Source organism: Cryptomeria japonica, chromosome 6 (genome assembly GCF_030272615.1).
Source record: "Cryptomeria japonica chromosome 6, Sugi_1.0, whole genome shotgun sequence".
NCBI classification, from domain to species: Eukaryota; Viridiplantae; Streptophyta; class Pinopsida; order Cupressales; family Cupressaceae; genus Cryptomeria; species Cryptomeria japonica.
Genome location: NC_081410.1, coordinates 3,632,656 through 3,657,073, shown reverse-complemented (window position 1 = coordinate 3,657,073; position 24,418 = coordinate 3,632,656).

The following is a 24,418-nucleotide window of genomic DNA, read 5'->3' as shown; positions in this document are numbered from 1 at the left end:
ACACCGGGTTTTCCTCGTATATCCGGTGTTATGTGACGTTATCTTGTGTGTGGTTGCTTGTTAGTATTTTCATTATCCTACTAGTTGCACACATTGTTTGAAATTGTTTATAATCACTGATTCACCCCCCCTCTCAGTGATATCTTGTGTTCTACAATTGGTATTAGAGCCTTAGGTTCCCTATTTGTCAAAGCTTTCTCCAGCTTGGGTAGATTCTAGTTTAAGAACACAATGGAAAGAAATTAATCCTCCTCCTCCAAAGCTCCCATGTTTGATGGTACCAACTATGCCTTCTAGAGTAGAAGAATGGAAACTTATCCGTCCTCCCTAGGTTTTGATGTTTGGATGTCTATAAAGAATGGGTATATTATCCATAATGCTCCTCCTACAGATCCGAATGCTAAGAAGGAGTATGAAAATAATGCCAAGGCCAAGCATGCTATTCTCTGTGGTTTGTCTAATAATGAGTTTGTTAAGGTTATGCACTACTCATCTGCCAAGGAAACTTGGGATAAGTTGAAGAGATTGTTTGAAGGAGATTGCAAGTTCAAGGAGGCTAAACTGTAAAGACTAAGAGGTCAACTTGAAGGCTTGAAGATGAAAGATGAATAAAAGATTGTCGACTATCTTCAAAGAGTTGTTGAAACAATGAACACTATTAGAGGACTTGGAGAGGATATATATGATGAAGTTATTGTCAAAAAGGTACTTAGATCCCTCACATCTAAGTACGATACAAAGGTCTCTGCAATAGAAGAAGCCAAGGATCTGGAAAACCTTTACAATGGATGAGTTATTTGGGTCCCTAACCGCTTATGAGATGAGAACAATCGGTGCAGGAACTTCAAAGAAAGAGGCTCCTTTCAACTCCATCAAAAAGGGTAAGGAAGAAATTACTCATGGAGAATCTAGTGAAGACTCAGATATAGTGGTAGAAAACTTTGTAAGGAATCTTAAAAGAGGATCCGGTAAGTACAAAGGAAAATCACCTCTCAAATGTTTTAACTGTGGTAAAATAGGACAGTTTGCTTCAAAATGTCCCTATGGTGAGAAAAATGAAGAGGGACTCAAAGCACCAATAGACATTCAGGTATGGATAAAAAGAAGAAAGCCTACTAACAAGAAAGAAGAAGCTATCGGAGGAAAAAAAATTGTATAATTTTGAAGATGATGCTATAGATGAAGAAAGTGCCTTTGGAGAGGGCTATTGTGAGGATGAAAGAGAAATTAATCTCTTTATGACACTAGATGAATCAGTTGATGAAGCTAATGAAGATGAAGACATTGAAGCTGAAGTGGACTTGGAAGGTGAGCTCATAAGTGCTCTTGAGGAGTTGAGTAGAACAATAAGAGAATCAAAGAAGGTTAATTATGTTGCCGCAAAAGAATAAGATCGTTCAGAGCAATCTCTGGAGGAGTCCAAGAAAACAATTTCTGATCCGAAACTCCAGTTGGAAGAAACTAAAAGGATATGTGAAGTTACATCTGCTGATTCGATAAAAAAGGAGAAGGGGCATCAAAATCTGGAAGAATAAATTGTAAGCCTCATAAAGGAGCTTGAAAAGAGCAAGAATGCATTAAAAATGAGGAGCAAATATGAAAACAACACTAAAGCCTTGGACAAGATGTTAAGTAACCAGAAGCACTCAAAAGATACCAGAGGTATAGGATTTGAAGAGGGGAAGAGTTCAAACATCAAAGACACATCAAGCAAGGAGATACCATTTACTTCTTCAACCGAAAGTAAAGAAAAACAAACCTTTACAGTCAGCAAAGCTACTGAGAAGAAGACCTATGTTGAAGTTACTAGAAATCAGCTTGTGAATCGGAAGACTCACTAATTGTACCAAAATGCAGATCCTAAGGATATACCTATTCCTCCTAAGGATAGACCTATTCCTCCTCCTCGTGATGGACTTGGTCTCCTTCCTACACCTTCTATTCCTCCTTTATATGGTGTGGTTCCGCCTCCTACATTTTACAAAGGAAGCAACCAACATCTTCTATTGTTCAACCCAAGAAACCTTTTATGCATCCTTCCTTAATAGAAGAAAACAAGTCTATGCTTGCTAAACCTAATTAACCTTCAACTAAAACTAAACAAAACTGTTGTGCGAGAGAACATCAATGGAGACATCATGCTAGGGTTCATGAACTTGCTTCCCAAACAATTTCTTTTCCAAAGACACCAACTATTGACATAATAAAATTTTCTCAACCTTCTCCTAACCAAGAGGTTCAACCTAAATCTCCAAGACGTAAAATGATTAAGACAAATGATGGTTCAAGTTCTATTCCTGTTAAAGCTCCTATTTTTGTTAATCTTGATGAAGAAATAGGTGAGAATGTTGTTCATGATGAAAATGTTGATGCTAATAATTCAAATGATGAATATGAATATGTTGATGTTGACAATGATTTATCTAAACAATTTTCAAAAGCTTTAATCATAGATCCTAGCTACAAACAAATTGACTCACCATTAGAGCACGGTCCTTGTCTGGAACTTGGTATAGCTCCATCTACAGTGCTTGAAGTGGGTCCTCTTGCATGTCGTCCACCTTCCCAAAACAATGATGAACAAGATTGGGAGGTGGATGATTTACACGATTAGCTTCATTCGTGTCGTACATTATCTCTCTCTCTCCTCTCTTGCTTGTTTGCGACCTTCTTCTATTTGTCTCCCAATTCTTCTATTTGATGTCCCTCATGTTTTCTACTTGAGGACGATGCAAAATGTTGAAATCTCTTTTTGGTCTCTCCCATGTTGACTGAAAAGACACACGTGCCCTTATTCCATGGTGGTTTTGCTTTCTTTGGGGGATGAGGATAATTCTATGCAAATATATACATGATATACATTATTTATCATAAAAAGCATACTGACCCCACATTTAAGTAAAACCACCCCATGTTGTTTTTGTCTTGTGATCATTATCCTTTGATTTTCCCTTTCTTGGGGGCATATTATTGTGATAACGTGCTTGTCTTTTTGGGTGTATCCTACCTTAAAGAAATTGCTCCCGATAAGGTGTACACAATCGCTTTAACGTGGGGGCATACACTCCGCTCAATGATCTCTCTTTTGCATATCTTGATACTTAAGTTACTTAGTGAACTTAGTCTTTTGCTTCGTAATTTTATTATTTTTGTTTTCATGACCCATAGTAAGAGAACCTTACTAGTTCGTAGTAATAGTACTCTCTTTCTCTTTATCTCATGATGTCCCTTTTGCTAAAGTGGGGGCTAAATGTAGCATCCTAAAATTGCACCCTTGTACAATTTTGACTGCATTTGTGTCCCTACCTTAGTGTTTGTGCCCCTAGGTATGACTGGGACCTAATTCTACTCTCACCACACAAATTTGGCTTTATTTTGACCTTACACATCAACTAGGCACCTTTTCCTAGCCCTAAAATGGGGTAGGACCAGGGCGTCATGCCTTGGTCCTCCCTATTTGGTCCCCTCTTTAAACCCTTTTTACCTTTTCAAAATTGAGCAGGAAACCTAGCTCTGTGTTGGCTCATATTGGAAACTTAATAAGTTTTTCGACGAGAAAGCATAAAAGGAGGCATTCCCCTCTCATTTGACAATCCACACACATGATACACAAGCATCATACATATATCTGACAACCACATTCAAGCATTCAAGACATGTGAGCAAGTAATCAGTCTTTCTTCAAGCCTTGGAGCAACAACTAAGTCAAGATTCAAGCATTGAAGTAGAAATTCACATTCTATTTCGTCAAAGACTTCATAAAACCCTAATCCCGTGTGGAGACAAAGAAAGCTTCACAAGGAGGTATATCATTTGGTTTTCTATCATTATTCAACATCTCCCTCGAAAGGAGAATCTTCAATTACAAGAATTCAATTATCTTTTATCTCTATTTCATGGTTAATTCCAAAACCGGGGTTTGACTTAGGCAATCCCCTATTCCCAACCTATTTCCCTTTCTTTCTATGTGTAGGAAATAGATACAAAGGTACGATCTTTAAAATCACTATTATTTATAGAGACGAATCAATCCCCCTTTGGTGTGTGGAAAGTGTTGTCCAATTTTAGCTTTACCTCTAAATTGCACGTAATGTTTTAATATTTGCCAATACAAGATCAATTAATGGTTTTTGTCCTAGGGGAGTTTAAATAATTGGAAATGCCTTATTTAGCCTTATATCATTATTAAATGACTATTTTCTTTTGAAGTCTCATAAAATTTCCTTTTAGAAAGGTATTATTTCCCAATGAATACGTTGAGTGGGCTGAGATAAATAAAAGCTCATGTTAAATTTTGGAGGGAAAGTGAAAATCCTACTTTAAAATATTGCAAACCATAGTTGAACTCATGGTCAAGGAGCATGAACTCGAGTTCAGTTTGAGAAAGAACTATCTTTTAGGGATTTTCTTTTGTTTGCAGCATCACTCATGATAGCAAGGATTTCCACGCATCTCAAGCAATATTTTGGTGGAAAGATTTGGCATTCATCTTCAATTGTGAAGACTCCATTTACTACACTTTTAGTTCCAGGTAGTTGAAAAGAGATTTCCAGAGCTTTGAACCTTAAAGTGAAGTGAAATTTATGCAAAATTAGCTTCCACCAAGATTTTGAGAAAATCATGCAGAGTTATGCACATTATTTCAACCAGGTCTACCTTGGTCTCATCTTATTCTTTTTGCCTCTTAAGAGGAAATATAGGTTTCTTTTACTAGTTTTAAGAGAAGATATCTTGGTTTCAAAGTTTGAATATATAATAAGCAATATAAAGCCTCTTAATCTTAAGGGCTCTATTATTGCCTTATTGTTGTAAAAGAAGTTTGGACCATGAAAGAGGTTTTGACAGTGAAGGGAAATTATATTTTGTAATGTATAATGTTCAAGAGATTTCATCTTTAGTAGCACCTCAGGTAGAGGATTATGAGATAAAAGACAAAGAATCATTTAGAAGCTTGTAGTAGTCACATACCTACTTGAAAGAAGTCTAAAGAACCAAAGAGAAATGTCTAAGGTCTGAGATAGTGTCAATAACAACTGCACATAATAATGCAAGAGGTCACAGTCATGTAGCAGTCCCAACTCAAGACACAATAGCCCTATAGCAGCATTTTGACAGAAAAATGAGGAAGATCTTTGATAGAAACAAATATGCACATTTCAAGACACATAAAAGGATAAAACAGTGACATTGTGTGGCAATAAACAGTCTATCATGACTATTATGGATCAGACTAAGAGAGACAAAATTGAGACCCAAGTCAGAAACAACATCAAATGCCACTCATAGTGCACAAGATAGATCAAAGTCTTAGATCATTTAGCAAGAGTAGTAGTGCAGTGAGAAGCATTGGCGTGACAATGATGCAACTAATCTGGAAGTTGAAAGGGTTGTCTAGCCACAAGAGTTACAAAGTATGCAACTCATTATAGACAAAAGGCAGTGCCTTGTCGAAATCTTAGTGAAAGGGTTTTATCTTAGACCCAGGTTAGAGTAGCATTTAGTCATAAGGTAGTGGTCTATCAAGAAATACATCACATTCAATAATCAAAGTTAGATTTGATAAATTCAAATGAGTAGAGTGCGGCTAAGGGGACAATTTATAAGGCAAAGGCCTTGGGAATAGTAGAAACAAATCATCATTATGTTTAGGATTTATAAATAAATTCACTCATGGAGATAGTGATCTTAAGAACAATGATCATTTCCACTACTTATGGAGCAACACCATCTCTCAGAGGGTAACATTCATGGTAGTTCTAAGAACCCAAGATACCGTGGAATAGAGATAGTAAGGCCCAATCATAGTCTTAAATTGTAGCAGGGAAGATAGTGGAGTCAAAAGTTGCAGTTATAAGAATCAATGAAGATAGACCTCACAGTCATGGGATAGCCTTAGAACTAATGAAGAAAAAATGATACCATCTTAGGGCATTGAAGCAATGTCACAAAGCAGCCTCACGAGCAAAATACAACCTTATATTTGGACAAGGATAGAGCATAGATGATACAGTCATTCCTTAGTAACCCTCAAAGTATGATTGAACATACATGTCAAAAGACAATGAGGTTTAAGCCATTGATCTTAGCCAAAGGTGCAGTCCCAAACAATAATGGACAAACATACACAGTCATAATTAGACCTTGAGGAAAGAGCACTAATAAAAATAAGGGTTAGAGCAATAATATTCATGGTTAAAGAAATATAAGATAGAGCTCATATAAGGTTAGATATGAGTAAGCTATAAATAATGACAAAGCTTAAGAAATATTTCATTGAAGAGAATGGAGTAGACACACAAAGAAAGTGATCAAAGATTTGTCACAGTCATAAAGTGCAACTCAGGGAGGATATCAAAGCACAAGAAATAAAAGCCATAAAGATAATTGCAGAGTAGAAGTCCTCATAACAGAAATCATTCAAATGGAAGCCTTTAGAAATATAAAGGAACTAGAGTAGCTATTGCATAAGGACAAGAGATAGTGCTAACAGTTATAGTGCCATGAAGAAGGGTAGAATACAGTCCCATGGGAGCCATTTCTATTAGAGATGAGTAAATATTACAAATCTTCAACAACACAGTGAGCTTTAAGTCACACATAGAGCTAAGAGAAGTCACATCCTAGTAAAAGATAAAAGACATAGAGGGACAAAGTTTGCAGGCCTTTTGATAGAACTCATAGTGTGAATACCATACCCTAGCATGGCATCTTCATTTGTTTGATATAAGAATATGCTTGAAGATACAATGAAGACAATTTTCTTAATGTGGTAAACGATGAAAACATGTTATTTATTGTCTTCAATAACACTCTTATATTCTCTATATTTTTACTCAAGACATAATATTAAGAAGTTATTTGATAGTCTTTTAGAAGGTCAAAGGCACCATAGAATATATTGTTCACCGTAAGTTCATTATTGAATAGAAATCATGGGACAAATGAAGATAGTATTAAGGTCAATAAGATAATGTATGAGAAAAGACAATCTCAGTGATGTCCATTGATGAGAAGCTCATCTTTACATTTTTAATCATAATTTTTGGTTTAACCTTTTAATTATCTGTGAACTAATATGTCTGGCGGCATACTTATAACTTGGATGTTTACTCATTTTTGTTATTATATTCTTCTTATTAGAAGTAATATTAGGAATGATATCTTTTAGTTAAATGTTTTACTTTTTTATTGATTTGCAAGAATAAATATCGTGATATCCAGAATTACGTCGCTTTGTTCTGTTTAATCTTCATAAATGTATTTTTGAATATGTTTTAAGAGAACAAGTAGATTCAACAATCAACTCCAGTTTGTTTGCCACCTATATGATGATGGCTCCTGAAGTATTCTAGATAGAATATCCTCTTGATCTTCCTTGTGTCTATTTCATCAGTTGTCTCTAGAGCTTTAACTTCCTTTCAGAATTTGTTAGTCTGATGTTAAGTTCTCTCTAGATCTGTTTGTATCCATTACTCTATTTTAAGTGGGTAATAGTAGTTTGAATTTGAATAAAGGATATGTATAAATATCCCATTGAGTTTTGTAGAATGTAATAGAAAAATTAGTTAGTAAATTAGCTAGTAGTAGAGCTCCATATTTTGTAATCAACAAGTTTAGTTTTGCTTCCTATTGGAAGTACAGTTCAATGAAAATCAGAAGTTGATCTAAGAATTCTTGTACCTCGGATCCCACCAGAAGAAGAGCAGGGCCCGCTCAACCGAAGGGAGGTGATCCTTGTGTTGTTTCTTTTACATGCTTAGTTTGTGTATTGAAATTGATTTCACATTGTTCAGATTCTTGATTAGATTAAGTGTTGAATTTCAAAAGTTGTAGTTGTTTTAATTCCCACTTAGATATTGTTTCAATAAGTGCATGTTAGGAAATCGTAGTTGTCTATTGTCATTTAGTTTATTTTCAGTAAATGAATTTAGTTTCTCATTTTAGTAAGATGATGAATTTGGAACTAAGAAAAGAACAAAAACATTGTTGGGTTAACTCATGGAATTTAGTTGTTTTCATGTTTGTTAAATAGATTTCATTTCTACAGTTTAATTTAGATTTATTTCCTCCAAACGTAATTTAGATTTCACTATCAACAAGCATAAAATAGGTTTATTTTCTGGCACTTAGTTGTAGATTTCATTTCATAGGAAGATACAATTTATTTAAGTTTGTGATTAGATAATTCCATGATTTAGGTCTTAAACTTTGTTCTGTTTGAACTCTTGGTGTCAAATTGAACTCTTTGCGGGATATTTGATTTTCATAGCTTAAATTAGCAAAGTGTCTATTAGTTCTAAACCATAGTCATAGGAATAGTTCCTGATAGATCCTGACATCTCTTGGCGTAGCATGATTCAACCCCAGTCACTATTTTATAGTGCAAAATCCCCCAATTAAGATCCTCCTTATCCAAAAACAGCTTTCAGATACACACCGAGTCGATAATAAAAAGAATTTAAATGGTGCAAGTTGCTACACCAATTACCTTGACCATCATTTTTGGCATCGTTGCAATCCTCATCATTTAATTTATCAATCCAAGGTAGTGTCCATGCAATAGAGAATTAAGAAAACTCATTTGATGGTCTATTCTAAATTGCAAGAAAGGAAAGATAATCTAAGACACACTTACATGAATTGAAAAGTATAAACTAATTCACACTTGTTGGAAATAAAATACTTGCTTGAAATTGAATTTACTCTATGAAAATATGGAAAATACATTGTTGGAAATGAAACTAGTCTATCTTATTTCCTCGAGCTAAAACAAGTCTTTCTAATCCCCCCCTTTGCTTGATTGATTAAAATATATTTATAGAATTATCATTTCATATCTACCCAACCAATATACTAAGAATGTGGATCCAAGATCCACTTTTGAAGGGGGCGTTTACAAAACATTGAGAAAACTAAACTTGCTATCCTTCATCCCGCCATCTTCGTCTCAGTCATCTTCAGTCAATTAATAATCTCTCCCTATTTTAAATCATAGCAAGATCTCAAATTTTTTTTATCCCTTGAAGTCTAGTTTCCAGATCATTTTGAATTTTTAAATTTCGTTAAGAAACGAGGGAGATATCATTGTTTTACTGAGACTACGTTTTTCACAATTTCTGAGCACTTGATTTTTAGGAAGTCTTCAAGTTCTCAACGTGAATGAATGAATTAATCATCAATTCAGTTGACCAAATCATTTTTGATCATCATAAAGAAGATTCTACAATAATGCAATTATATTGGAGTGCTTTGTTAACTTGATTTATCTTTGTTGGGGAAAGATAACTTAGTGTAGTGTGCAACTGCAACTTGTAGGAAACATATACTTTGCCCATTGATTTAGGAATAACTGATGCTCCATGATTTTGCATGATTGATGGAGTGTGTTGTGAGTCTTCAAGAGTCTTTTCTATCTTCTCTTAATATATTCAAAGCCTTCTACAATGTCAGGGGTTGTCAAGAGTTGTTTTAAGTTAATGTTCGAAGCTACTTGGAGGAACTGTCACAAAAATGAATTTATTCAATTTGAAGGCTCATTTTGAGTTGCAGAGGGACCTGAAACACTTTAGGTGTGGGAGAGATGATGAGACCATAAATTTTCTCATTTCTAACCCATTAAAATAATCTATTTCTTCTTAGTGTATTATTGCAAAAGTGGATTTGAGTAATACTTGGAAGTTCTTTAGCTTGTTTAAGGTAGAATACAAAGTAGATATTTGGTTTATTTTAGTTAAATAATTATAATCCAAATTGATTCTAATATGTCTCTGTAGTGTCATAAATTGTACACCCTTGCTAGGGTGGTACAATTCCACACTTAGTTTAGCACCCGCCTTAGTGTGTTTACATCTTGCATTGTAATTTCCCTTTAAGCATTTAATTTATTTATTTAAATAAATATAAATTCATATTTCATCACTTCATACATCATAAAATTGGGCCCTTTACCCTAAGTGTGCCCCTTTTTATTTTATTCCTCCAATAAATCATTTAATCATAAACCCTAATTATGTCTTATTTCGACCTTTAAGGCCCGATTTCGCATATCAAAACATCTTGAAATCAACTGTAACTTTGGAATTCGCTCTAATATCATCATATCTAATGACCTTGAAAATTTGGTGAAAAAATGATGGACCATGTGCAAAGTGCACATGGTCCCCGACTTTTTTCCCAAAATTTCGGGAGCATAATCCTATGATATTATAATGCTTAACCCCAAGAAATTGGTGGTAAATTAAATCTCTAAGTCAGCCTAAAGATGAAATTAAGATCTAGGGTTTCATACATAAGAGTTCTCTTTTTTCATTTGAAAGGAGGAATCGAATCTATCTATCTAAGAATCTAAGAGCAGGTTTTTGGAGCACAAGGAGCCTTCTATGTAGTGAAAGAGAAGCCTACGTGAAGTCTTCAACAAAATTCATCAACATTCAAAAAAATTCAACAACATTTCATCAAGCATTCATCATCAATTAGGAGCCTTGAAGAAATTGAAGAATTATAGGAGATCACCTACTGGCGATTGGCTTGTACCCCTCCTTTAAGGGTTGGGTATGGTTTCATGTTATTTTTATGTCTTTGCATGAGCTTCATTGCATCAATTTACATATTTACATTGATGATTTAGATCACTTTTCATCATTGATTTAGAATATTTACTTTGTCAATTATAAGCAATTAGGGTTTACTCTTTAGGGTTGCTCTAGATTGTTTGCTTCCATTTTAGGGTCTTGCACACACACAAGATTCCTGCACACACTATTTTACTATACAAATCAATTATTTGTGAAGGTTTAAATCACCAACAAAGGGGTTTGAATGAAGCAAAACCCTATATAGCCACCCCAAACCCTCTCTTTTCAGTTACAGGTGCATAATCATGTACCCAGAAGGAGTTTCAAATCAGGAAAAGGCACAAGTACCACCCAGAAGTTTTAGAATTGCTCAAAATTATCAAGGACAAGGGCGTGGTGCCTTGGTCTTGCTTAGTAAAATGGTGTGGCACCATGGTCCCCCTCAAAATTAGTGATTTTTGATAGGGTACAGGCTCAGGGTCTCAGAATTTCGTCCTCTCGGTTGCAGCTTTCTATCAGGTTCTCAGGGACAGTGGCATGGCACCCTAGTCCTAGTGAGTTTGGCTCAGTTTTTAGCATCAGGTACACATCCAAGTTCCTCCCCTACCTCTTCTCTCAGTATCTCAGTTTTAGATCTGCAAGTTTGTTCAATTTCAATTCATATATGCTTCATTGTTCATCTCCCACTCTAGTGGATTATTCAAACCCTAATTTTTTTCATCACATACAACAAGAGGAATAGAAACTCTAAGAGATAATCCTTGGCTCTCTCTTTCTCACAAGAATTAGCCAAAGTGATCTATCTCCCTAGGCTCTTTCATATTTCCAATGTGTTGGCTAAAGTGGGATTAGGTCCTAGTTACCCGGTCTCACTTTTTTCCCCTCCACAATCTCTATGAGTGTTGGCATTGTATTGTCATTGATATCAACCTGTATGGTCAACTGGTATGAAGATAAAAGTATCTTCTACTAGGAAACAAGCAAGGGACAATAGAAAGGAACATGATCACCGGTATGCAAGGATATGTGTAGTCAACCAGGATGCATGAGGAGATTGATGCATAACAGTTGGAGACAGTTGAAGACTACAGACTACTGGTATGTAGGAAGAAGTAGTGTCAACCAGTAAACAAGGCTACCAGTATGCAAGAAAGTGCAAAAGTGAAAGGTTCCCATTAGATGAAGATGAGCATGTTGTGGATTGACAAGGATGGTGACTGGGCTAATGTATCCCACCGGCAAAATAGGAGACTGCATGGTTCAAAGGTTGACCGATTATTGCATGATCGGTAGGGCAAGATGACCGGTTGTATAAAGTATACATAGACTGTGTGTTTAGTCGGTGAATGAGTCTAAACCAACACAATGGACTGAGCTGAGTAGGATGCCAACTGAGATGCCACGTGGTCTCCAAGTGGAAAGTGAATAGTACATTATCGAAGTGGTCGGTGATTGGTGAGACATTTAATGCAGTTTGCATAAATCAAAGGATGGTGACAGAGGGTTGCGGCTCAAAGCAAAATGACAAAATAAGATTGATATTGGTGATGTAAGGATCAATGCAAGATGCCGAGTTGCAAATCACATTTGGTGAAGAAAAACATCCAGAGCATTTATGGTGATTGATAAAAAGCAGAGCCGTGTTTGCCAAATATAGTAAGCGTGTTCAGGAAGGAATGGAAATGGTGGTGAAGCTTGATTTGATGCAGATTGTCAATCATGGAGAGGAGATTTGATGCAATGTGATACGGTTTGTGGTAGGTAGAATAAACCCTAACCACAGATAGTTTGAACCTCATTCTGGCGAGAAAGCTTATGTATAAATATGCAGATTGAAAATATGATATGTGATGCCAGTTGCGAGAAGAGAGTGTGCTTGAGCAAGCAGAGAGATAATTAGTTTGAGAGTTCATCACAAAATATTTAATTGACTGAGTATTTGAAGGTAGAACCAGTAAGAGGGTTTAATTGATAGAGATAGAGTGACCGGTGAACTGTTATAGTGTAACAGTCAAGGGTACCAGCAGTGATTGAATCGATAGGAAGGCATCTGATGCAGTCACCGGTAAGGAGGGACCACAAAGAGATCAATCTGGACTAGTCAAAAAGAGTGAACACAATGGAAACACAAAGACATGATGGAGGAAATGCAGAACAAATAGTTTTATTGCATGAAATATGATTACATCCAACCAGTAACAATCAGGTTACAAAATACCGACACATAGGCCTGGTAGAATAGGTCTCACCCGGACCTTGAATTGAAAGATCTATCGTCTATGTACAATATAGCTATCTTATTCTCTGATTGATTCTTGTTGATTCCATTCTAAAGCATAATTATAAATATATATATCGATCCAAAGGATCCGGTCATCCCAAAAGGGATCAAAACCCGAAGAACAAGACCTAACATGAAAATAACAAAGGTTAGCCTCCACCAAGAGATTCCTCTAGAAAATACAAAGGATGAAACATAGAAGGTCGACCACACACCAAGGAACAATGAGATCAACATCCAAGACTCCGCAAGCTATGGAATGGGTTCTGGTAGATCACCAGAATAGGTCTCAGGCAATCGGTAACAAAGGAACAATCGGTAACAAGAAACTGTCATGGAAATTGGTAGCGATATCTTGCTGGAAAGTGCTTCAAGTGTGATGCAGTCTAAAAGAAAGAAAGATGATCAAGTCTTCAAGTATAATCCAACTTCGCAGGATCTAGTGAGCCAAACCGGGACACACAAAAAGGAAAACTAAAACTGCAAAAAAAAAAAAAAAACAGAAAGGAAAAAAATGTTTTTGGTTGATGCACCATTGTTGTGAAATGGGGATGCTCCTACATCAGACATTCAGGGTTATTGGAAAAGTGAGCCTCTCACTTTGCTAGGGTCAGAGGAAAACCAAGGCGGTCTGCCTCTACGTGAGAAATCCAAGATGAATCTTCAACTGGTGTATCTTTCCACTTCACAAGATATTCCTTATACTCACTGCTCCGAGTACTATGCCCAATCCTATTGTCCAAAATCTCTTCAATCTGATCTAGTTCCTTCCGAGGCAACTGTTTCTCAAAGTCTGCAATAATATCCTTAATGAATTATGGTTCATGGTACTCATGAAGATCTGCAATGTTGAATATGGGTGAAATACTTAGACTATCTGGTAGCTCCACTTCATATGCATTTCCAGAACTGAACTTCCTCAGAATCTTACAGGGTCCAAACTTCTTCATCTGGAACTTATTATAAGTTCCAACCAAGAATCTCTCTTTTCTCAGACATACCATCACTTCATTGCCAACTTCAAATTCCTTATGTCTCCTCTTCTCATCTTCCTTCTCCTTATATTTTTTGTTCATGTCTTCCAAATGTTGTTTAACCTGAATATGCAATGCTGCCATGTGATCTGAAAAATCTTCTGCTTTTGAACTCTTCTGGTCTTCACTGCTAATGTCTCTCAATTCTGCTATACCTCTAGGGTGCACTACGGTAACAATCTCAAAAGGTGTTTTTATGGTACTTCTATTCACTAAATTGTTGTAAGCAAACTCTGCTTGTGCAAGGATCAAATCCCAACTTCCAGTTTTATCTCCCACTAAACATCTCAACAGGTTTACCAAACTCTGGTTAACAACCTCTGTTTGTCCATCGGTTTGTGGATGAAAAATTGAATTGAACTTCAAATTTGTCTTCATCTTCTTACAAAGTGTTCTCCAAAAATAGCCAACAAACTTAGTGTCTCGGTCTGAAACTACGCTCTTAGGTAATCCATGCAATCTCACCACTTCCTTGATAAATAGGTCTGATAAATGAGCCATCTTTGAAAATATATCCACTACCAAAAATATAGAATCATTCCCTATTGGTGTCTTAGGCAATCTAAGTACAAAATCCATTCTTATATCCTCCCAAGGTCTTACTAGTAATATCAAAGGTTTATACAATCCCACATTCTGACTACTACCTTTTACAATTTCAAAAACCTTACAACTCTGCACATATCTATAAACATCCTTATGAATTTGGGGCCAAAAGTACTACTCAATCACCAATGCAACTGTTTTGTCAATGTTGGCATTTTGCATATAGATTGCATTAATGATATGTTGTCATTGATATCAATTGATCCGGTAATGGTATTCGTTATTGCTGATATTGTTGTTTTTGATATTGGCTAGTAATCAATAGGAAGAGCTTTGTGGAAGATGTTGTAAACCGGTATGTTAAGTTTGTGAGTTGAACCGTTAAACCGGTGTAAAGGGTTAAACCTTTCTATGCAATGTAACCGGTAAACCCTATTAGTTGTTAAACCCTAATCGATCAAGTTTGTTGGTTTATTATTTGATGAGCGGTAATGATGGAGACACGTGTGATCATTGTATGAGGATAAGTTCAGATTGTTTTGGCACGTTCATTTGTTGACTAGGGAAGGAGCAAAGTGGATTGCATCTAATGCATAGTGCGTGATGAGTTACAAAGTCCGATGAAGCGGTTACCATGGAGCGGTTGGAATTTTCTTGAAGAATGTGAGGAGATTATTATGATTTCTAAACGGTCAAGATTGTATTGACTTGTTTGTAATCTCGATGATGAGAATTAGGTTTTTGTTGTGTTACCGACCTAATTGATTTGTATTTAAGGTCGATGAAGTTGTTTGTAAAAGTTGTTGGCAAGATTGGCATAAACCTGTTGAGTGTGTAGTTGCTTAACTGGTGAATGGATCTGCACTTTGAGTAAAGACAAATTGAAGCTTAAAAGGATCTGATCAAGCAAATGTAGTGCTATTAAGAAAGATCAAGAAAACCTGTTGTTTTCTAACAATTACAGCAGAAGTGAAATCCCTTAACCGGGTAAGCTCTAACAAGCTTGGTTACTTATTAAATCCTCTAACAAGGTGGTCCATTAGCTTGGATTATTAAATCCTCCAGTGAGTTTGCTCCTAATAGGGTATTGTGCTTTTAATCAAGGCATATTTGTAAATCCCTTAATCGGGTGATTCCTAGCTAAAATTAGTTCTTAACAGGACTTATTGTAAAACTTTAACAGGCTTGGCTCCTAGCAGGGAAAACTTCAAAAGAGTTTAGATAGCTATCCTTGTGAGTCTCATCTCACCGTGGTTTTTACCTATTTGGGTTTTCCACGTATAAACATTTGTGTCAAGTGGTGAATGTTTTTGTGGTTATGATCTAATTTGTTGATTTGATTAACTTCTGATAAGGCATGATAACTAGAAGCATTGAGAAATGAATATGTTGAGTTATGATTAAGCATTGTTGATGTTTACAAGATTAGAGTTGTTTACTGTTAAGTTGTCATAACAGTCAAACCGGTTGATGTCAAATATTCTTATGAATATTAATCTTAACTGTGATATGTTTACTTTGTGTGATTTAAGTTTGGGAACTTAGTATCAGTTTTTCAGTATACTGAATCAGCCCCCCCCCTCTCAGTATCCTACCGGATACTTATTCTTTCATCATACCATCAATTGGTATCAGAGTGTCTCAGGTCCTCTTTAATCTAAAAACCTAACAGCTTGAGGAAAAGATCTTGTAGATCATGATGAAGAAAGAAGATTCGAAGTTCAACAAAGATAACTATAGAATATGAAGCAATAGAATGAAGATTTGCATTAAGAGTCTTGGTAGTCAGTATTGGGATCATATAGAAACTAAGTATATTATACCGACTGGAACCCTGAATGATGATCAAAAGAAATAACATCAAGAAAATCATCAAGCATTAGAGGCTATTATCAGTTCCATGTCTGATGTTGAATATGTAGATGTTCATGGTCTTGAAACTGCATATAAAGTATGAAAAAAACTTGAAGAGATTTATAGCGGTGATGAAGAAGTTAAGATTGCTAAAGAGGAGAGTCTAAGAGGAAAGTTTGATGACATGAGAATGTCTGAAGGTGAGAATATCCAATAGAATGGTGAAAGGATAAAAGATATAGTTGGTGAAATAAAGAGTGCAACAGGGAAAGTGGAAGATGCCACAGTGATCAGTAAGGTACTAAGAACCCTACTACCGGTCTATGCTATCAGAGCTGCAGCTATTTAGGAGCTAAAATCCATTGACAAGACAAAGGTATCTCTTGACTCTATTATTGGCAAACTTAATGCTTTTGAATTAAATGGCTATGATGGTAGTGTACAAAAATCAGAATCTGCATTCAGAGCTTCTGTCTCTAACCCATCTGTGAGAAGAAGTAGAGATATCAACCATAGCTATGAATCTAGATCCAACAAAGATGTTGATGATGAAGACAACTTAGTGGAACTTGAAGCATTGTTGGCAAAACGACTGCCTAGAGGCACTGATAAATATAGAGGTAAGCTACCTTTAAAATGTTTTGCATGCAAGAAGATTTGTCATATAGCAGCTAATTGCCCTAATGGTGAAAATGAATATAAGAGAGACAAATTTAAGAAGTATAAGGGTAAAGGCAAGAGAGATTGTCTTGTAGCTATTGACAGTGTTATTACTCATGAAGAATCTGATGATGATGCTAGTGAAGATATTGTGTTTGTAGCTATTAAGGAAGAAATATCATATCAAAAAGCACTAGTATCCAGGATGGATAACTCTGATCATTGGATCATTGATAGTGGTTGTTCACATCACATGGCTGGTGATTGGAGCAAATTTCTTTCCTTGAAGGAATTTGATGGCGGTGTTGTCAGATTTGGCAATGACTCACCATGTATGGTTAAATGTAAGAGAGTTATTTCTCTTAATGGGAAGAGCAGTGCTGATGATGTCTATTGGGTTGAAGGCCTAAAGAACAATCTTTTGAGTGTGGCATAACTTAATGACATAGGATACCCACTGGAGTTTAGAAATGGTATGTGCAAAATCTTTGACAACAAAGGTGAATTGATTACAACCGGGAAATAGACCAGAGGTAATCGATTTCATCTTAATCCTAAAGTTAGCAACTATTTGACTGCAAAGATAGATGATAGCTGGCTTTGGCATAGGAGATTTTGTTATATAAATTTTTGTTGGCATTATGTGAACCGGCATGGCATTATGTAAACCGACATGAAGACATAATGATATGTATGTTGTCATTGATGTCAATATGAGACATGGTGTGAACCGACACATGTGATAGGTGAAGAAAGAGAGGAACCGACATATGTATGAACTGATTTATATGCCAAAGTGAAGCGGCATATTTGTTTGAGGTGAACCGGCATGTAGTTATGGGAACCGGCACATGGAAGTGTTGTATGACTACCAGTTGGTAGGTAGCTTCCACTTCGGGGTTTCCAGTTGGAATACCTCAAGTCCATGTGACTCAATCGGTGATCTTTGTGTGATGAGCTAGTAGTATGATGGAGGACAGATCATGTTGCCACGTAAGCTCTATGTGCGTGAAGGATCTTGCATGAAGATGACTATTCCTATCTACCTCAGGAATGTGCGGAGTCTGTCAAACAGTGATAACGCGTGATGGGTTATCAGCCGCCATGAAAACGGTGGATAATGGACGATGGAGAATGTCTTGAGATTGATTCAAGACTGTTGCATTTAATGCAGTATGATTCAATGGTCAGGATTGAACCGTTTGAATTGCTTAACCTAACAGGTTTAGGATTTAGGGTTTTTGCTACCGACCTGTATGTTTCCTATAAGGTTGATGTTGGGTTGCTTTATGAGGTTGTTGGCAAAATTTGTGAGTGTGTATCCAAGGAAAGTGATACGTGATTCTTGCCAGACCAAAGGAGAGAAGAGATACCTGCAAAGTGAATGTGCAGAAGGAAAAGAGGAGCCTAAACGGATCTGCATTAGCATCAAGTGTTGTTAACAGATCATTGTAATACCTATTGATCTCTAACCACTTCAACAGTTGTAAAATCCCCTAACAGGGTAGCCTTAACTGGCTTGATTCAAAATCCCTTAAATTGGGTGGTCTTAACCGGCTTGTTTCAAATCCCTTAACCGGGTAACTCGAGGCTAATAAGTTTTGAGAAGCTAGAGAAGCTTAGGAGATCCTTTCAACTATTGAGTTCTTGAAATCCTCTAACAAGGTGACCCTAATGGGTTTAACCCTTAACTGGGTATCCCTTAACCGGGTTATTCCTAACAGGATCGGTTCCTACCAGAACCTATTGTAATGTCCTTAACCGGACAAGGCTCCTAACAGAGTGGACTTCTACAGAGTTCAAAAAGCAACTTGTGGGTATTCATCCCCACAGTGGTTTTTTCCTAGTTGGGTTTCCACATGAAAATATGTGTGTCATGTGAAATGCTTTTGTCTTGTGATGCTTTGTTTTATCTGTTAAGCACATGAATGTTCTATGTTTTATGCCTGTCTATAAAACATATTGAACTCACTGTTATGAAGATCTAACGAATAAGTTTACCTATTTATGCATAAGAATATAATGATACTGTAGTATTGAGCTAAGAGGAAAGCTTATTGAGTGACCGGTTCATGACTGACTGAGCTATATTGGATGTTACCGGTTGCACTCTGTTTTACTGGTATCCCTGTTTGTCAGTCATTTGGAGTATTTGCTGTCAAACCGGTTTTGGACTGACATTGTGTTTGTACTAATTCACCCCCCCCTCTTAGTACCGATTTGGTACTAGTGGTTCATCATTGAGTTATCAATTGGTATCAGAGCCCTCCAGGTCCTCTGTGTTGTAAGCTTAACAGCTTGAGGAAAAGATTCTAGTCAAATGATGAAGAGGGAAGGTCCAAAGTTTAACAGGGAAAATTTTGGTATATGGAAAGATAGGATGAAGATATTCATCAAAAGCATGGGTGTTCAACACTGGAGTTATGCTGAAAATGTATATGTTGTTCCTACCGGTACTCTCACCGATGACCAAAAGAGAGAGATACAAGAAAATGGGCAAGTCATGGAAGCCCTCATCAGTAGCCTATCTGACATTGAGTTTATTGATGTTCAGGACAAGGCAAATCCCAAGGAGGTATGGGATACTCTTGAAAATATCTATGGTGGTGATGAGCATGTAAAACAGGCTAAGGAAGAAAGCCTGAGAGGGAAGTTTGAAGACATGTGGATGGTTGAAGGAGAGACCATTCAACAGTATGGAATAAAAATCAAAATAGTTGTTGGAGAAATAAAGAGTGTAGGTGGCAAAATAGAAGATTCCACTGTGGTAAGCAAAAACCTGAGATCCCTGTTGCTGGTCTATGCAATAAGGGTTGCTGCTATTCAGGAGCTGAGTTCAATAGACAAGTCTAAGGCGTCCTTGGACTCCATCATAGCCAAGTTGACAGCCTATGAGCTGAATAGTTTTGATGGTAGTGTTCAAAAGTCAGAATCGGCTTTTAGAGCCTCTGCTATACCTTCCAGAAAAGGAAAAGAGGCTAGCACTAGTGGGGAACCTAATTAGAGCAAAGAAATGAAGGATGAAGAGTTTCTGATGGAATTTGAAGCACTTCTTGCCAGGAAATTCTCAAAAGGAAATGGTAAATATAAAGGTAAGCTACCTTTGAAATGTTTCTCCTATAACCGGATAGGACATATTGCTATGAATTGTCCTAATAGTGACAACAAGGATAAACCAGAAAGGTTCAAGAAATTCAAAGGAGGAAACCAGAGAAACTGTTTTGTGGCAGTTGATGAAGGTGTCACAGATGAGGAATCAGAAGATGAAGAGAATGAAGACATTGTGTTAGTTGCTATAAAGGAAGGTGTGGCAGACAAGAAGGCTCTTGTCTCTCGGTTTGATAATTCCAATGAGTGGATTATTGACAGTGGCTGTTCTCACCATATGACTGGTGACCGAAGCAAGTTTCTATCCTTAGAGGAGTATGATGGTGGTGTGGTTCACTTTGGCAATGATGCACCATGCATGGTCAAAGGAAGAGGGTCCATCTCTTTGAATGGAAAGAGTAGTGCTGACAATGTGTACTGGGTTGATGGTCTCAGACACAACCTTCTAAGTGTTGCCCAGCTAAATGACAGTGGTCTCACTCTGCAATTCAAGAATGGATTTTGCATAATCAAAGGCAAAGATGGTAAATTGGTAGCCACCGGCATGCAGACTAAAGGTAACCTATTTCATCTGAATGCAAATATAAGTACATGTCTTATGGCTAAGCTTGATGATAGTTGGATATGGCATAGGAGATTCTGCCATGTGAGCTTTGATAACATTGTGAAGGCTAGTAAGATCAAGGCAGTTAGAGGGTTGCCGGTGCTGAGCAAACCGGATAATACCTTGTGTAGAGAATGTCAATTGGGGAAAATGTCTTCCTCAACCTTTAAAGGTAAATCTTTCACTGCTGACAACTTTCTTGATCTTGTGCATACTGATTTATGTGGTCCTATGAAAACTAGAAGTGTGCAGGGTGATAGGTACTTCATGATTCTCACTGATGACTGCTCAAGAATGATGTGGGTCACATTCTTGAAAGACAAGTTTGAAGCTTTTGGAAAATTCAAAGCTTTCAGAGCATTAGTGGAGAAGGAAAGCGGTAAGAGGATCAAATGTCTCAGAACTGATCAAGGAGGGGAATTCACTTCCAGTGAATTCAACAAGTATTGTAAAGAATTTGGCATCAAGAGACAACTGTCTGCCCCCGGACTCCCCAACAGAATGGCCTAGCAAAGAGGAATAACCGGACTGTGGTTGAAGCAACTAGAACCATGTTGATCCAAGGAAAGGTTAGTCACACCTTTTGGAGAGAAGCGGTGAGCACTGCAGTCTACACTATGAACCGGGTACTCATCAAAAAGGGTAAGGACAAAACTCCTTATGAGTATTGGACCGGTAAGACACTTGTGGTTAACTAGTTTAAGGTATTTGGTAGCAAATGTTACATCAAGAGGAGTGAACATCAGGGTAAATTTGAAGCTAAATGTGATGAGGGAATATTTGTAGGATATTCCACCAAGAGTAAAGCTTTCAAGTGCTACAACAATAGGACTCAGAGAATTATGGAAAGCATCAATGTAAGAGTTGATGAATCCTCTGAGAAGACTGAGGAAACCGGTAGTGAGCAAGCTGTAAATGAACCGGTTGCAACCTTCTGGGAACTGGTTGTCAGTCAACCGAGTACCAGCAATAGTGTTCCTGAACCAGTGAATGTTGATACTGATGAAGAAGAAAAGCAAGAAGAACCAGTTAAGACCATTCCTCGGTATGTCAAGTTGAATCATGATCCCAAGTAGATCATAGGTGATAAGGATGCAGGAATCCTTACTAGAAGAAAGATCAGAGAAAACTCATGTATGATCTCTGAATTTGAGCCTAAGTCATTCAAAGAGGCTCATAAAGATGAAGAATGGATCAAGGCAATGGAAGAAGAACTTGACTAGATAGAGAAAAATGGTACATGGTCCTTGGTACCCAAACCAGAGCATAAAAATGTCATTGGCACCAAATGGGTGTTCAGAAATAAGTTGAATGAGGATGGCACAGTGATTAGGAATAAAGCCAGACTAATATGCAAAGGATATGCTCAAGAAGAAGGTGAAGACTATGGGGAAACCTTTGCTCCTATGGCCAGATTGGAAGGAGTTCGTATGCTTCTTGCATATGCAGCTTGTAAGAGATTCAAGGTATATCAAATGGATGTAAAATCTGCATTCCTAAATGGTGTACTTGAAGAGGAGGTGTATATTGAGCAACCAGATGGGTTTGCCCTATCTGAAGACAGTGACATGGTATGTAGGCTACATAAAGCATTATATGGTCTAAAGCAAGCACCTAGGGCATGGTATGAGCGCCTACATTCCCATCTTGTGAAGATTGGATTTGAGAGAACAAGTGAAGATAGCAATATCTACTTGAAGTCTAAAGGAGATCAGATCTTGATCTGTGAAGTTTTTGTTGATGACATCATCTTTGGTGGAGATGACAAGATGACTCATAGGGGAGATTAAGTTCTTCATTGGACTGCAGATCTAGTAGATGGAAGATGGAATCTTCATCACTCAGTCCAAATATGTCAAAGAGGTGTTGAAGACTTTTGGCATGGAAGATAGAAAACTGGTTGGTACACCGATGGTGACCGGTTGCAAATTGACAAAGGAGGATGATTCTGCACTAGTTGATGAGAAGGAATACTGATCAATGATTGGTAAGTTGCATTATGTAGTGCACACCAGACTGGATATTGCACATGCAACTGGCATCACTGCAAGGTTCCAGAAGAGTCCAAGAGAATCTCACTTGATTGTAGTCAAGTGAATTCTTAGGTATCTGAAGGGAACAATTGACTATGGATTGTGGTACCCATACAACAATAATTTCAATCTGAAAGTATTCACATATGCTGATTGGGCCGGTAATGTGGATGACCGAAAGAGCACAACCGGTGGTGCATTCTTTCTTGGTGGTAGACTGGTCTCATGGATGAGTAAAAAGAAGAGTTGTATCTCTTAGTCTACAGCAGAAGTGGAGTATGTTGCAGCTTTCATGAACTACACTCAGACAATCTGGATGAAGCATGTACTGGAAGGCTTCAAGATCCCTGTATCTGAACCGGTAAGTATATTCTGTGATAACACAAGTGCTATCAATATATCAAAGAATCCGGTTTTACATTCTAGAACCAAGCATTTTGAGCTTAAGTATCATTTCTTGAGGGAAAAGGTTCAGAATAAAGAAATTGCACTGGAGCATGTGTCCAGTAAGGAGCAGTTAGCAGACATATTCACCAAGCCTCTCCCAAAGACAACTTTTGTGCATTTGAGAGGTGAATTAGGGGTATTGCCCCTTCAAGAGGTGAACTAAAAGTGATTGTTCCACATCAGTCAGGTACTAGAAAGACAAAGTTTTGGTTGATTAGTGTGTTGAAGGATGCTACTCCTCAGGGGGAGCAGCATGATGGAACATTGATGATTGTACCTCCACTTTGGCATTGTTGTCAAAGGGGGAGGAGTGAAGCAAAAATATATCTACAGTAAATGGGGAGAAGATGTGAAGCAGAGAAGATATCTTTTGTGACATAATGATATGTATGTTGTCATTGATGTCAATATGAGACATGGTGTGAACCGACACATGTGATAGGTGAAGAAAGAGAGGAACTGACATATGTATGAACCGGTTTATATGCCAAAGTGAAGCGGCATATTTGTTTGAGGTGAACTAGCATGTAGTTATGGGAACCGACACATGGAAGAATTGTATGACTACCGGTTGGTAGATAGCTTCCACTTCGGGGTTTTTGGTTGGAATACCGCAAGTCTGTGTGACTCAATCGGTGATCTTTGTGTGATGAGTTAGCAATATGATGGAGGATAGATCGTGTTGCCACGTAAGCTTTGTGTGCATGAAGGATCTTGCATGAAGATGACTATTCCTATCTACCTTGGGAATGTGCGAAGTCTGTCAAACGGTGATAACGTGTGATGGGTTATCAGCTGCCATGAAAACAATGGATAATGGACAATGGAGAATGTCTTGAGATAGATTCAAGACTGTTGCATTTAATGCAGTATGATTCAATGGTCAGGATCGAACCGTTTGAATTGCTTAACCTAACAGGTTTAGGGTTTAGGGTTTTTGCTACTGACCTGTATGTTTCCTATAAGGTCGATGTTGGGTTGCTTTCTAAGGTTGTTGGCAAAAGTTGTGAGTGTGTATCCAAGGAAAGTGATATGTGATTCTTGCTAGACCAAAGGAGAGAAGAGATACCTGCAAAGTGAATGTGCAGAAGGAAAAGAGGAGCCTAAACAGATCTGCATTAGCATTAAGTGTTGTTAACAGATCATTGTAATACCTGTTGATCTCTAACCACTTCAACAGTTGTAAAATCCCCTAACAGGGCAGCCTTAACTGGCTTGATTCAAAATCCCTTAAATCAGGTGGTCTTAATCGGCTTGTTTCAAATCCCTTAACCGGG